Genomic DNA, 10740 nt, shown 5'->3' on the forward strand with positions numbered 1-10740 from the left:
GTGTTCACGGCCAACAGGTGGTTGGTGAGGTGGTGGTGTGGGTGAAGGAGAAGGCTCCATTGGCTGTTGGTCTGAAATCACAGAAAAATATCAAATACATTATTTTCACCCCATCATTTATCAGGCTTGTTGTCTGACTTTGACACCTAGTAGTATGAATGACGCTACACTGTCTCTCTGCATTCTATGATCCTATAGTTTACTGAGACACTACACTGTCTCTCTGCATTCTATGATCCTATAGTTTACTGAGACACTACACTGTCTCTGCATTCTATGATCCTATAGTTTACTGAGACGCTACACTGTCTCTTTGCATTCTATGATCCTATAGTTTACTGAGACACTACACTGTCTCTCTGCATTCTATGATCCTATAGTTTATTGAGACGCTACAGAGACAGTGTAACACTGTCTCTCTGCATTCTATGATCCTATAGTTTATTGAGACGCTACAGACAGTGTAACACTGTCTCTCTGCATTCTATGATCCTACAGTATATAGTTTACTTACACTGTCTCTTTACATTCTATGATCCTATCAAGTGTGATGAGCAGAAAAAAGATTCTTACTTTGTTTACGACCAACAGGTGGTTGGTGAGGTGGTGGTGGTGCCTTTAGAACCTTCTTCTTTTTCTTGCCAACGCCTGTAAAGTACACATTACCATAAAATACATATTTCGTTTTTATTCATGTGGTGAGTGTGTTATCATGTATAGTGTTGTCACTATGCTACACTGTCTCTCTGCATTATATGATCCTATAGTTCACTGAGACGCTACACTGTCTCTCTGCATTCTATGATCCTATAGTTTACTGAGACGCTACACTGTCTCTCTGCATTCTATGATCCTATAGTTTACTGAGACGCTACACTATCTCTCTGCATTCTATGATCCTATAGTTTACTGAGACGCTACACTGTCTCTCTGCATTCTATGATCCTATAGTTTACTGAGACACTACACTGCCTCTCTGCATTCTATGATCCTATAGTTTACTGAGACGCTACACTGTCTCTCTGCATTCTATGATCCTATAGTTTACTGAGACGCTACACTGTCTCTCTGCATTCTATGATCCTATAGTTTACTGAGACGCTACACTGTCTCTCTGCATTCTATGATCCTATAGTTTACTGAGACACTAAACTGTCTCTGCATTCTATGATCCTATAGTTTACTGAGACGCTACACTGTCTCTCTGCATTCTATGATCCTATAGTTTACTGAGACGCTACACTGTCTCTCTGCATTATATGATCCTATAGTTTACTGAGACGCTACACTGTCTCTCTGCATTATATGATCCTATAGTTTACTGAGACACTAAACTGTCTCTCTGCATTCTATGATCCTATAGTTTACTTACACTGTCTCTTTACATTCTATGATCCTATCAAGTGTGATGCAGGGCATCTAATACCTAATTTTACCATTGGTTGTATGGTGAAAATGGCCAATCTACAAGCCTATGTGTACTTGTCTCTTTACATTCTGTAATGGTGTATCCTATCAAGTGTGATGGGCAGAAAAAAGGTTCTTACTTTGTTCACGGCCAACAGGTGGTTGGTGAGGTGGTGGTGTGGGTGAAGGAGAAGGCTCCATTGGCTGTTGGTCTTAAATCACAGAAAAATATCAAATACATTATTTTCACCCCATCATTTATCAGGCTTGTTGTCTGACTTTGACACCTAGTATGAATGACGCTACACTGTCTCTCTGCATTCTATGATCCTATAGTTTACTGAGACACTACACTGTCTCTCTGCATTCTATGATCCTATAGTTTACTGAGACACTACACTGTCTCTGCATTCTATGATCCTATAGTTTACTGAGACACTACACTGTCTCTCTGCATTCTATGATCCTATATAGTTTACTTACACTGTCTCTTTACATTCTATGATCCTATCAAGTGTGATGAGCAGAAAAAAAGATTCTTACTTTGTTTACGACCAACAGGTGGTTGGTGAGGTGGTGGTGGTGCCTTTAGAACCTTCTTATTTTTCTTGCCAACGCCTGTAAAGTACACATTACCATAAAATACATATTTCGTTTGTATTCATGTGGTGAGTGTGTTATCATGTATAGTGTTGTCACTATGCTACACTATCTCTCTGCATTATATGATCCTATAGTTTACTGAGACACTACACTGCCTCTCTGCATTCTATGATCCTATAGTTTACTGAGACGCTACACTGTCTCTCTGCATTCTATGATCCTATAGTTTACTGAGACACTACACTGCCTCTCTGCATTCTATGATCCTATAGTTTACTGAGACGCTACACTGTCTCTCTGCATTCTATGATCCTATAGTTTACTGAGACGCTACACTGTCTCTCTGCATTCTATGATCCTATAGTTTACTGAGACACTAAACTGTCTCTCTGCATTATATGATCCTATAGTTTACTGAGACGCAACACTGTCTCTCTGCATTATATGATCCTATAGTTTACTGAGACACTAAACTGTCTCTCTGCATTCTATGATCCTATAGTTTACTGAGACGCTACACTGTCTCTCTGCATTCTATGATCCTATAGTTTACTGAGACACTAAATTGTCTCTCTGCATTCTATGATCCTATAGTTTACTGAGACGCTACACTGTCTCTCTGCATTCTATGATCCTATAGTTTACTGAGACACTAAACTGTCTCTCTGCATTATATGATCCTATAGTTTACTGAGACACTAAACTGTCTCTCTGCATTCTATGATCCTATAGTTTACTGAGACACTAAACTGTCTCTCTGCATTATATGATCCTATAGTTTACTGAGACACTAAACTGTCTCTCTGCATTCTATGATCCTATAGTTTATTGAGACGCTACAGAGACAGTGTAACACTGTCTCTCTGCATTCTATGATCCTATAGTTTATTGAGACGCTACAGAGACAGTGTAACACTGTCTCTCTGCATTCTATGATCCTATCAAGTGGGATGAGCAGAAAAAAGGTTCTTACTTTGTTTATGACCAACAGGTGGTTGGTGAGGTGGTGGTGGTGCCTTTAGAAGAGTATTTTTCTTGCCAACGCCTGTAAAGTACACATTACCATAAAATACATATTTTGTTTTATTCATACACTGTCTCTCTGCATTCTATGATCCTATAGTTTACTTACACCGTCTCTTTACAACAGGTGGTGGGTGAGGTGGTGGTGTGGGTGAAGGAGAAGGCTCTTCCTTCATTGGCTGTTGGTCTGAAATCACAGAAAAATATCAAATACATTATTTTCACCCAATCATTTATCAGGCTTGTGGTCTGTGACTTTGACACCAATACATTTTCAGTTGCCCTGCGGGTTTTTTGCTATTTTCTCATTTCTATTCCTGTGGTAAAAGTAACATCAGAAAATGTTCTTACCGTTTTCCCAAACAATAGATGGCTGTGCATCGTCATCTGAGTCATCTGTGTATGAAATCACAGTAACATATCAAAATGTTGTATGTATAAATCAGCAGATCTACAAGCGCTGCAACGTGTTGCAAGCTTGTAGATTGGCTGTTCAGCACTCATCATGCATTATGATCCATCAAGGCCAATCAAAATACATTTTAGTTGACTAAAATCTTATGCCATTAGTAGACCAAAACTAGACTAAAAGTAAAACATTTCAAATGACTAAAATATGACTAAAACTAAATCAAAATGTGTTGTTTCTTACTGGTATCACTGGAGTCCACCTCGCCTGCTCGACGGGACATAATCTTCATCTCCTCCTTGTCGATCATAATTTTCTCATCGACCTTCTCCTCCTCGCTGTCTGTAGTTTGAACAAAATCCAATTGCATTTTTATAGGGGTTTTCCAAGGGGTCGTGCTTTACAATTCTATGCATACATGGCGGTGGCTCAGGGGTAGAGTGCCTGGATGGCAACCGTAAGGTTGCCAGTTCGAACCCAGGCTCCCCCAGAGTTACTGTCGAAGTGTCCTTTGAGCAAGACACTGAACCCCTAATTGCTCCCGATGTGCATGTTGGTGCCTTGCATGGTTTCCGCTGCCATCGGTGTATGAATGTGTGTGTGAATGGGTGAATGTAATGCACAATATACACAATCTCTGTAAAGCGCCTTGGATAGAGGCGCTATATAAATGCACCTGGCCATTTACCATTTTACCATACATTGGGAGTGTTATGATATGAATGCCTTCATTTCTATAAGCTCACAACACATTGTGAGATTGGCTATTTACCATATAACCAGGTAAAATGAGGCATTATGCCATCAAGGCCACCAAAATACATTTACCCTGATCTACAAGCAAATCTACAAGCTCACAACACATTGTGAGCTTGTAGGTCGGCTATTTTCACCATATAACCAGGTAAAATTAGGCATTATTCCATCAAGGCCACCAAAATACATTTACCATGAACATAGCAAATCTACAAGCGCTCACAACACATTGTGAGCTTGTAGGTCGGCTATTTTCACCATATAACCAGGTAAAATTAGGCATTATTCCATCAAGGCCACCAAAATACATTTACCATGAACATAGCAAATCTACAAGCGCTCACAACACATTGTGAGCTTGTAGGTCGGCTATTTTCACCATATAACTAGGTAAAATGAGGCATTATTCCATCAAGGCCACCAAAATACATTTACCATGAACATAGCAAATCTACAAGCTCACAACACATTGTGAGCTTGTAGGTCGGATATTTTCACCATACATTCACCATACAAATGGTAAATGGCCAGGTGCATTTATATAGCGTCCTTTACAGAGATTGTGTATATTGTGCATTACATTCACCCATTCACACACACATTCATACACCGATGGCAGCGGAAACCATGCAAGGCACCAACATGCACATCGGGAGCAATAGGGGTTCAGTGTCTTGCTCAAAGGACACTTCGACAGTACCTCTGGGGGAGCCTGGGTTCGAACTGGCAACCTTACGGTTACCATCCAGGCACTCTACCCCTGAGCCACCGCCATGTATGAATGGAATTGTAAAGCACGACCTATGAGCAGGGCCTGGCTGGAAACAAGTTCTTGAGCTTAGCCCAGATACCCTGGGTAAATATAGTAATCATTTCATTTCATTTCATTTCATTACAACCAATGGTAGACTCATTTTGTAGTTGCTGTATTATTTATTTGATTATTCACTTACCACTCGTGTCGAGTTTATAACAAGCCTCCGTCGTGGGGGCTGGGGGCTCCAACGCGGGGCGTTTTCGCGTGTATGTGGGTTTCCAGTCAGCAGATAGATCCATTGGTTCTGGTTCTGACTCTGGCTCTGAAGACTCCCCGTCCACTTTATCGAAACTGTAGCTGGCGACACTGCTGACCGTTCTGCCACTCCGACGTGGGCTGTACAGGGCTCGACTGGACGTGCATGCACCGTCATCATCGCCTTCGGACACCTCGTTGTCCGTCATGGCGAGGAGGTTCTCTTTTACACAGAAGGCCATCGTATCATACAGGGTCCGCTGTTTCCCTCCAGCGTTGCTGGGAGCAGGCCTGCGTGCCTTTCCCTTCCCCAAGTTGCCTTTTCCCTTTGGCATTGCTATAATATATATTGCTAAATTGCTAATGCTCTCGCTCTCCGCGCCTCTCTCTCTCGCCCTCCACACAGCAGATCTACAAGGGTAGCGCGGCACTCGGTGCTCCAACTTTACCTCTCGCTCGCCTGCAACTTATTTGCGACCACAATGCCTCGCGCAGCCAGGTGCCCCCCCCCTTATCCTCGCCCACCACGCGCAAACAAATAGACAGACAAAAAGATCCCTCAATGGTCTATCTACAGTAGGCTACACACTCCGATCACCTCACGCACCACTCACCTCTCAATTATCTAATCTCTCTATATAATATATATGTTTGATTGCTGTAATAAATCTCTCTCTCTCTCTCTCACACACACACTGCTCTCTAGAAAATCATGCCTAAACGGTTTAGGCATGATTTTTAGGCTAAATCCACGCCATCTAGTGGAGTGGTTCAGCACACTTTTTTCTTTTTTTTCCCCCCCGCAATTTTTTAATGTTCCCATTATGTCAGGCAGACCAAATCACAGTATATGGTGTAGAAGAGCGCCCTCTAGTGTAATCACTGAAAAAGCCCTGAAGACGTCTGTGGACGTCTTGGGCTCCCCGCGGTTTTAATTTCAAAGACGTCTGGGGACGTCTTGGGCAAAAAAAGTGTTAATGGGAGTAGTGTTTGTTATGATATTAGCCCATGCACAGTACATCTTAGTCTATGTACTTGAACTTGAGATACAGTGTACTTGATATGTATTGTGTACTGCCGGTACTGTAGCATACTTTATAGATAGGCTACGAGAGACATCTAGGCGGAAGCAAGGTCAGCCTTGCTGCAGTAGGCACGTTCTTCTGTCTCATATCTTATTGTCACGTCATTATGATCCAGCACTATATATGTTTCCTGTTTGTGTAATAAACTTTGTGAACCTTAGCGTGATACTGTCTCGTGTCTCGTTAATTTGTTCTCCCGGGTACCCGCCGCCGCAGTCGCCGTACCAAAGGAATACTTCAACTGGATTGTCACACACCACCCAGCCTGCACACACTACCTGTCTGTCAGAACCAGACGAGGGTCCAGTACTTAGATTATAACAGTGTTGTAGTGGTAGATGAGCCGGTGGACTGTATAGTATGAGAAGAAGAATTGGAGGAGGGAAGACATAGAGGAGAGGGTAATGTGTGGGCCCCGTCCAGGTCCGTCCCTGTCCCTGCGCCAGAGAGAGGCCTCTGATCCGGATGCATGCTCTGAGGTGGCTGGGGAGGAAAGCTAGGGCTGAGGTTAGGGTTAGAATTAGGGGTGAGAGGGTTAGGGGTGGGAGGCTAGACTCATCTTCTACTGAGAAGATGATTCATATATTTGGGATCAATAACTGTATTGATCCCAAATATATGAATTTGTTAATGTAGCCTATGTGTGTTTTGAGGGCCCCTCCTATAAACAGCTATAGTATTTAATCCCAGTCAGTCTATTTTTTAGATCAAATTTAGACTATATCATTTAATAAATGATTTAATACATTTTTGATTAAAAAAAACCCTAACCTCCAGCACTAGGGTTATAAGCATAGATAAACACAACCCGTGTGGCCGTGTAGGAATTAGGAATTAGTCATATATACTCTAAGGGAATTAGTTTGTAGCATCTTTCTCTTCTCTTAACTTCCTGTGTACCGGAAACTCGTCAGAAAGTCAAAAGCGAAGAAGAAGCACTTGCGCATGCGCACATTGCGCAGTATTCGGTCAACTTCAACAAGAGTACTGCATGGAGTAGTGGGGTACTTTGGTGTTGTCGTCGATTAGTTACTTTTTTTGTACGGAGAAAAAGGAGAAAGAAGAGGAGAGGAGGAGCAAATTCGTTAGGTGAGTGCTAAATAATGTTATTGAAAGGTTGTTTGGTCTTTTGTTGGTTTCAGTGAGACTGTGACCGTACATATATCATTTTCCATACTAGCTTACAAGCTAATGCATTGCTAGCTTTTATATGGCCAGCCTAATTAACAGTGGATTGTGCCTTCTGCCTGCACTATTCATATGTTTAATTCGTCATTTTAATGCCAATAGAAAAATCCGTGATACAAACTATATCTCATTCTGAAACGATAATCGTATAGTATTATACCCAGTCCTGATGGTGAAGGTAACGTCACCATCATGCTGATTTTGACCAAATAGAGCGAATCTGGCGATGCCATTTCCGGTTTAAGGAATCACAACATCCGGGACTAGTTTGGACTGGTGCAGAACTATCATTTGTCCGGAATGCTAAGCGATCATTGTTTATTTTAATAACTAAGTCAAATTAAGATCTAATCAAGCCCAAAATATCGCATTTTACGCAGCGATGCATGCGCGATCACACGCGTGCGTGATCGACCGTGCACGCGCGGATTTCGGCCGGTTTTAGGTAGATTACATCGGCCGTTAGCCAAACAAGCCAATAGTTGCTACATTTTGTTATATTAAACTCCCGATTACAGGGGATTAAACGATTACGTCAATAGCATCAGTGGCCATAAGGGCTTTATTGATTCATTATGCATAATACGTCACTGGCCATAAGGGGGATAGCCCCAGTATGTTCCCTCAGCACTACACTCATCTCGGAGCTACAGAATGAGCGTAGGGAGAGGGCACATATGGGGCTAGCTTTTATGCAGTCAATCGGTGTCAATATTTTATATTTGCTCAGAAACAAACATCAAAAAACAGAAAAAACGTGTTTCTTTACAGTCAATTCCTTCTGTCAGATAAGATTATACTAAGATCCCCTGACCCTTTTGCCTTCCCAGTTTTGCTACAATTATTTATCAGAATTATAGCCCATTTACAGTTTTTAGTGATTAATTATGCTAATTACTCAATTTCTGACCACACAGTGACCTGTATCACTTGGCATATGGCAGAAATGGATTCAGCACATCAAAATCATATAGAAACAACACATTAAGCACAATTATTTATCAGAATTATAGCCCATTTCCAGTTGTGTGAATAATTATCCTAATTACTCAATTTCTGACCACACAGTGCTACCAGTATCACTCAGCATACGGCAGAAATGGATTCAGCACATGAAAAACAAACAACACATTAAGTACTTTTCCTCAAGAATGCCTACAGGGTCATTTTCTAAAGGGTTTTTTCCATTGCAGGACTGGTCTATAAGTAGCATGATCTCAAACAGAGTCAATATAAAACGATACAAATGTTTTTGAAAAGACAAGTTGACTCATGTTAGGCAGTCTGTGTGTTTTTAAAGGGAAACGTGGTTTGCTTTCTACCTTTGCTATCTAAGATGGATCAAGAGCAACCACAGGTGCCACGGCCACCCCCATCCCCAGAAAGGGCACCACCATCTTACGTGAGGTAGGCATATACATCGAATAATATTTTTTGGAAATAAAGAGTTCGCAATAGACTGCAGAACATATTATTCTTGTTGCTTGCCTTTCACGATTGCACGTAAGCAACACATGAACTTGTAAACTGGTACGGTAACTATGGTAAATTCTGAATAGTTTTATGTCCATTTGTGCTGCTACAACAGTTTGGATGAAAGTTTGTCAATACGGATGTTTTGTTGGATTTGGAACCATTTATATTAACTAGACCTAGGCTGTGCCCGTCGGCCACGGGCCTACTTGGGAACAATTTTAGTTGGAAACCTAGTAGCCTACCTATACCCAGTAAGCACGTATGGTGACGGTCAGGACATGGACGAATTAATAACATCTCGTTTGGGGCCGATCAAGTCAAACCAAGACTAGTCCTATCTGTCCCAGTCCTATCTGTCCCAGAATATCACCTGGTTTCAACCAACAAATTCTGCCCACTAAGACCTATATGGATCTTTAGCAAAACGGATATTTCGTCCCGCCCAAACGTACATTTTTGAAACATTACATTTTTAGGGGGGGTTCTCGAGTTACGTGGATTACAGATACACACAGACATGGTGCATTTATAGTAATATAATAGATTCTTGCATTCATTAATATAAGTGTACTTGTGTGTTTCATCTGTCGCATTTACACTGGCTGCCAAATCTAGCCTGAATCAGATCTGTGCCACATTCGTCTAAGTCTAAATGCAGATTGGTCACTTACAAGTCACATGGAATCTGATTTAGATCAGGTTGTTGCATTCAGACTGAAACAGATCTCCTCAAATCAGATCAGATTTGAAACCACCTGTCACATTGAAAAAAAAAACGGATTCTGTGACCTATCTGCATTTAGACTATTTAAAATCATTTCAATCTTGATGTGGCACAGATATGATTCAGGCTAGATTCAGGCTACATTTGGCTGCCAGTGTAAATGGGGCCTTACACTCTACCATTATCTTTGTCTTTAAAGGCCGCTATACATGTATGGATCCTTCCAGGGCAGACCTGGCCAGACTGTACTGATGATCCAATATGTTGAGGCTGAGGCCAACTTTGTCACCATGACGGCCAAGGTGAAGGCGGCATTGGACCTTTCAGAGGACATTTTCCTCTGCGATGCCTTTGGAAAGCCATTTCCTCCAGAAGGCATCACAAGTACGTAGAAATACTTACACGGTTGATAATTTACTGTGGCTTGTTTGAAGTTTCACATAAACAGTTTTACACAGTAGGGTAGGTACCCTCACAAAAAACATGCAGTAATCCTGGTCTCTAAACTACTAACTTCACCTCACCAGGCTTTCCACCTCGGAGTCTCTGTTCCAAAAGTGCTGTGTGAACCGGTCTGGAGCGGATGATATCGTTACGTCATGTTGTATTGTTTTGTGGTCATCAGGCAGGAACAATCAAACGGAACCATAGACATATAAAGGTAGACGCCCCTTTTGGCTCTGGAGCGTATGTGCTCAAAGGAGGGCAAAAAATCATCACAGAGCGCATGTTCGGTTCTGATAAGTCCTGGAAAAGATGCACTGGGATTGGCAAGTAGTCACTTGAGTGGCAGAGTGACGTAGTGTACCGTCCACTCTTCCGGCGTACCAGTGTAATTTCTTCCGCCCTCCCGTCAACACATATGGCTCCAACGAACTGCAGCAGCCAATGAGGCATCTATTGTTTTCTATGAATGGAACTTCCTTTTCCCTAAAACTGGAAGAATAACAATAAAAGCTCTCATAGCCTGTAGCTTTTATTGAGAAAAATCGATTTGAGGGTTAAGGAAGTTCCGGAAGATTGATGACTACAAAACAATACTACAAATGACTTAGCG

The 10740-nt window shown here is 41.7% G+C and overlaps 1 long non-coding RNA gene across 1 annotated transcript; it reads left to right on the forward strand.

Annotated features, from left to right (window-relative positions):
* Positions 1 to 7340: 7340 nt before the first annotated feature.
* On the forward strand, positions 7341 to 9996 carry LOC306919469. The gene is made up of 3 exons (XR_013789544.1): positions 7341 to 7384; positions 8820 to 8890; positions 9883 to 9996. It is a non-coding gene; the product is annotated as an uncharacterized lncRNA (long non-coding RNA).
* Positions 9997 to 10740: the final 744 nt, after the last annotated feature.

This window comes from Electrona antarctica (assembly GCF_951216825.1).
Source record: "Electrona antarctica genome assembly, contig: scaffold_25, whole genome shotgun sequence".
Taxonomy (NCBI): domain Eukaryota; kingdom Metazoa; phylum Chordata; class Actinopteri; order Myctophiformes; family Myctophidae; genus Electrona; species Electrona antarctica.